Raw genomic sequence first — 6,000 nt, forward strand, 5'->3', positions numbered from 1 at the left:
GACTGCGTTCGCGTTTTGAAGAAGAAACACATTGTATTCATTCTTCTCTGGGTCAAACAAAGAGTTTACTTTCCAACTTGCGTCAGGGAGTGAAAAAACGCAACTGCTCTGATAAAGCGCTTTACAAAAACTGCAGCGCCCACCCGAGCGCAAGGAGGAGAAAAAAAAAAAAACTCCTCCCAAAAAGACAAATGTGAGCGCTAAAGCATACGGATCGCAATGTAAACGAGGCCTAAACCTGGACTGACAACTTCCGAGCGCGTTATGTGAATCAGGCTGGATTCACATAACGCACACATTATAATGACTGAACTGCAATGGAGACTGGCCATAGACTGTAATACAAAGCCTGCATGCAGCCAGTTAGAATAACGCGTGGAGAGCATTGCTGGCCAGGAGTCCCATATACTGAGCGTTATCTCCTCCCTCTCCTGGTTACTATAGGGCCACATGGTGGGAGGAGCATGGTGCAGCTTAGGTCCTGGGGAATGCTGGGATTTGCCTTGAGTTTGATGGGTGGTATTACAGCACTGTACTAATGAGAAGAGGAGGAACACCCAGTGGCAGTACAAGTACTATAGTACATACAGCAACGGCCACACACTATCCGGGGCCAGCTTGCTGGCACTGGGGACTCCCCCGACTAGAGGCCCCCTCTCCCGGGGGAGCCGTCCGTGGCCAGTGGGGAACCACGTGGCACAGTCGGGGTCCTCCAATCCTTCGGGTGTCTGAGAACCGCAAAGCCACCTGCGCCGAAGGCAAAGGGGGAGGTTCCCCTCCAGGGGAACAACGGAAAGGGCCCTGCTTTTGTGGGGCCTGGGGCTGCCCATGCATATTTTTGTGGGGGTTTTATGCCCTTCCACTTGTTTCGTGCATGGGCATAAAACCTTGCTTACTCCGGGCTCCTGTTGTGCACAACAGGAGCCAAGAAAGCAAAAAAACAAACAAATACACTATCCAATTTTTCTAATGATCGTATATGGATCATTGTTTACAGGAGCTTTTGGTAGCTATGTGTATTAATCAAGGTATATGCATTGGTTATTATTATTATTTATTAGATTTATATAGCGCCAACATATCACGCAGCACTGTACAATAAATAGGCTGTCCATATATTCATTATAGTACTATGTAATAAAGAACTGATGCACAGTGAGGTCAGTGTACTAATACAGAACATTGGGTTAATCGTTTGTTAAAGGAGAGGGTACAGAGGCTGCCATATTTATTTCCTTTTAAGCAACACCAGTTCCCTGGCAGCCCCGCTGATCCTGTGTCTCTAATACTTTTAGCCATAGCCCCTGAACAAGCATGCAGCAGATCAGGTGATTTTGACATTATTGTCAGATCTGACAAGATTAGCTGCATGCTGGTTTCTAGTGTGAGTAAGACACTACTGCAGCCAAATAAACCAGCAGGATGCCAGGCAACTAGTATTTTTTTTAAATGAAATTAATATGGCAGCTTCCAGTGATGTGTGATCATGGAGGTCAGTAATGTGTGATCATGGAGGTATTTGACGAGTGACGACAGTGTATGTCAGTGTATAGGTGGCTGAGTGTACTAATCATGCTAGATCATGAGGGAGAGGCATGTGAGGAGAACTCATGCAGGTAGTTTCGGCACTGGCGGCACTATGGTAAAATGGACGCCCACAGACCGCAATGCTCACTGCGGCTATGGCGGATCCCAGGGGGTACTCGTGGAGAGCAGTGCACTGCTGGCCATGCGTCCCATATACAGTACATGCAGGAAATAATGAAGGACTGCTATTCAGAAGGGAATCATTGTATAAGGGTCTCTTTCTGCTGGGTGAGGCGTCCGGTTCTGAAACGGGCGTGGTACCCATGCTGCTGCAAAGCCACAGACGGATCACTATGGCCGTACCATGCATGGCTATAAGGGATTGGGATGCAGCCTACGGAATCTGCTGCTGGCAAACCGGTACGATTTTAGGGCCGCACTCAATTTTACATGCAGTATGTTGATTTCAATAGGTTGCAATGATGCATCTGAAATTGCGTGCGGAGAACGGCTGCAATCTGCGACTATTGGAAACAGGCCCTTACTGGTTAGATGGACAGTATATATGTTGTAAAGGAGGGTCATTGTAGTGAGCACGATACAAAACCCTAGTATATAGCAGGGGTTGGTGTATCGATGGGTCACTTTAAGGGACAACAGGGGATAATTGGGTGCTGCTAGGTGGAGACGTCAGGAGATTATTTATCAAAACCAGCGTCAGAAACATTGGACAGAAAATGGTGCAAAACCGGAGCAGATGGCCAGAGCCAGGATTCTAAGTTGTCTGCACAGATTCTGAAGAAGCATTAAATTGCTTATACACTCAGACAGGGTGAGCTAACCTATCTTGGACTTGCTTGATATCGAATGGGTGACGCTGCTTAGCACCCTGGTTATGCACCCAACCTATGGAGAAGGTTTGGCACTCCAAACAAACTACCAGCTCCAGGATTGTGACTGGTCAGGACAAGTCTAGTTCCACACTAGCACCAGTTTTTTGCAATGGCAAATAGTTAAATCTGCTCCTTACTGTACTGCTGGCTGGAAAGGACAGTGTATACATGCAAGATAGTGTACAGTAGATCAGTGTATAGACCGGGTGTGTGGTATGCAGGATATACAGGTGATAATGGAGGGATAGTATGTTTGGGAAGGAAGGGGGGGCAGTGTATATAACAAGATGTATGGTATGCAGGTCACAGGGGATAATTGGGTGTTGCTATGGGGACAGGACAGTGTAGGGCACACATGGGGTAATGGGGGGTGGTTGCTATGGGGACAGGTCAGTGTTGAGAACACAGGGGGCAGTGGGGGTTACTATGGGGCACAGTGCAGGGGACACAGATGGTAATGGGGGGGTGCCATGGGGATAGGTCAGTGTAGGGCACACAGGGGATAATGGGAGTATAGTATGTGGGGGTAAGTGTATGGGACAGGGTTTATGGTATGCAGATCACACAAGGGGTAATATGGGCGGTTGCTATGGTGACAGGTCAGTGTAGGGTACACAGGGGGCAGTGGGGTGTTGCTATGGTGACAGGTCTGTGTGCAGGGCACACAGGGGGGTAATGGGGGGTTGCTATGGTGACAGGTCAGTGTGAGGGGCACGCAGGGGGCAGTGGAGTGTTGCTATGGTGACAGGTCAGGTTGAGGGGCACACAGGGGGGTAATAGGGGGTGTTGGTATGGTGACAGGTCAGTGTAGGGCACGCAGGGGGCAGTGGGGTGTTGCTATGGTGACAGGTCAGGTTGAGGGGCACACAGGGGGGTCATAGGGGGTGCTGGTATGGTGACAGGTCAGTGTGAGGGGCACGCAGGGGGCAGTGGAGTGTTGCTATGGTGACAGGTCAGTGTAAGAGGCACACAGGGGGTAATGGGGGTGTTTCTATGGTGACAGGTCAGGTTGAGGGGCACACAGGGGGGTAATAGGGGGTGTTGGTATGGTGACAGGTCAGTGTAGGAAACACAAGGGGTAATAGGGGGTGTTGGTATGGTGACAGGTCAGTGTAAGAGGCACACAGGGGGTAATGGGGGTGTTTCTATGGTGACAGGTCAGGTTGAGGGGCACACAGGGGGGTAATAGGGGGTGTTGGTATGGTGACAGGTCAGTGTAGGGCACACAAGGGGTAATAGGGGGTGTTGGTATGGTGACAGGTCAGTGTAAGAGGCACACAGGGGGTAATGGGGGTGTTTCTATGGTGACAGGTCAGGTTGAGGGGCACACAGGGGGGTAATAGGGGGTGTTGGTATGGTGACAGGTCAGTGTAGGGCACACAAGGGGTAATAGGGGGTGTTGGTATGGTGACAGGTCAGTGTAAGAGGCACACAGGGGGTAATGGGGGTGTTTCTATGGTGACAGGTCAGGTTGAGGGGCACACAGGGGGGTAATAGGGGGTGTTGGTATGGTGACAGGTCAGTGTAGGGCACACAGGGGGGTAATAGGGGGTGTTTCTATGGTGACAGGTCAGTGTAGGGTACACAGGGGGCAGTAGGGTGTTGCTATGGGGACAGGTCAGGTTGAGTGGCACACAGGGGGGTAATAGGCGGTGTTTCTATGGTGACAGGTCAGTGCAGGGCACGCAGGGACAGTGGGGTGTTGCTATGGTGACAGGTCAGTGTGAGGGGCACGTAGAAGGACACACAGCATCATATACGATATATAGGATAGGGACAGTCTCTCACCCTGCTCTCCCGGCCGCGCCTCCGCTCTGCACACTCGGGAAGAAGGTGTCTGCCTGTCGGGATCCCACTTCCTGTCTCTCCCGATGTGACGTCACGCCGCGTCACGTGATGATCCCGGGAGCCGATCCGCCTGGAGCTGCGTCACGTGACCCGAGCAGTGTGCGGCGCGCGGCGCTGTCCCCCTCCTATATACAGCTTCTTATTATACCCCCTCCCCCCCCTTATATATACAGCTTACCCCCCTCCCTCCCTACACAAGGGTGACAGTGACCCCATCCTTCTATATATACAGCTTATTATACCCCCTCCCCCTATATATATATATATATATATATATATATATATATATATATATATATATATACAGCTTATTATTATAGCTCAGGAGAGCAGCATATATGAATGGCCCCCTATATACCACTGTATATAGGGGGCCATTCATATATGCTGCTCTCCTGAGCTATAATAATGCAAAAGTATTCGGCCCCTTGAAGTTTTCCACATTTTGTCACATTACTGCCACAAACATGAATCAGTTTTATTGGAATTCCACATGAAAGACCAATACAGAGGGCTCTATTCATAAACTGTTACGCGAGTTTTCCGCTCAAAACAGCTGACTTTCCCGACACTTTAGCAAAGTGGGCATTCATAAAAGCTGTTCCCGCATGAAAGTCTACAATCCCCCAGCAGAGCGAGAAATTTCCGCCTTCTGCAGTGTTTTTCTAGATTTATCTAGAAAAAAAGTAACAAAATGGCCATTCATAAAGATTAGAGGAAGCGGTATGTGGACGGGAAATACCGCTTCCTCTGATTTTGCGGATTACATACAAGTGAATGGGACAGACCTCCCAGAGAGAGCAGTGCACGGAGGGACTCTGCCGGCGGAAGTGTTTCCGCATGCCTTCCGACAGCTTACCTCCAGCCTTCAGCGGGAGATCTCCGCTCTTGCATCGCAGCTGGCAACATTTTTATGAATTACCACCCAGAAGTCTAATATACCGCTGCAGTATTTTCCCTCCAGGAGTTTTTTCGCCACAAAATTTTATGAATAGAGCCCAAAGTGGTGTACACGTGAGAAGTGGAAAGAAAATCATACACGATTGCAAATATTTTTTACAATCAATAACTGCAAAGTGGGGTGTGCGTAATTATTCAGCCCCCTTTGGTCTGAGTGCAGTCAATTGCCCATAGACATTACCTGATGAGTGCTAATGACTAAATAGAGTGCACCTGTGTGTAATCTAATGTCAGTACAGCTGCTCTGTGACGGCCTCAGAGGTTGTCTAAGGCCCGGTGCACACCAAAAACCGCTAGCAGATCCGCAAAATGCTAGCAGATTTTGAAACGCTTTTTCTTATTTTTCTGCAGCGTTTCAGCTAGCGTTTTGCGGTTTTGTGTAGCGGTTTTGGTATAGTAGATTTCATGTATTGTTACAGTAAAGCTGTTACAGCTACTGTAACAAAAAACGCCTGGCAAACCGCTCTGAAGTGCCGTTTTTCAGAGCGGTTTGCGTTTTTCCTTTAACATTGAGGCAGAAACGCATCCGCAATCCAAAATCTGCAGCAGCCCGGGAGTATGCGTTTCTGCAAAACGCCTCCCGCTCTGGTGTGCACCAGCCCATTGAAATACATTACCCTAGCGGATCCGCACCCGCAAGCGGATCGCAAACTGCAGCTGAACTGCTCTGGTGTGCACTAGGCCTAAGAGAATATTGGGAGCAACAACACCATGGCTATCATTCATAAAGGAGCTGTCGGTAAGGGGAATCAATGCGGGAAAACACCGCTGC

General features: G+C 49.2%; 1 protein-coding gene across 2 annotated transcripts in view; it reads right to left on the bottom strand.

Moving 5' to 3' along the window:
* CTTN (cortactin) overlaps nt 1-4,298 on the bottom strand; it is a 95,804-nt gene extending 91,506 nt beyond the window's left edge. For both annotated transcript variants that reach the window (XM_068260841.1, XM_068260840.1), the window contains exon 1: nt 4,209-4,298. The gene's annotated coding sequence lies outside the window, so the exon portion shown is untranslated. The remainder of the gene's footprint in view (nt 1-4,208) is intronic.
* Nucleotides 4,299-6,000: the final 1,702 nt, after the last annotated feature.

This window comes from Hyperolius riggenbachi, chromosome 11 (genome assembly GCF_040937935.1).
Source record: "Hyperolius riggenbachi isolate aHypRig1 chromosome 11, aHypRig1.pri, whole genome shotgun sequence".
In the NCBI taxonomy this organism is placed as follows: domain Eukaryota; kingdom Metazoa; phylum Chordata; class Amphibia; order Anura; family Hyperoliidae; genus Hyperolius; species Hyperolius riggenbachi.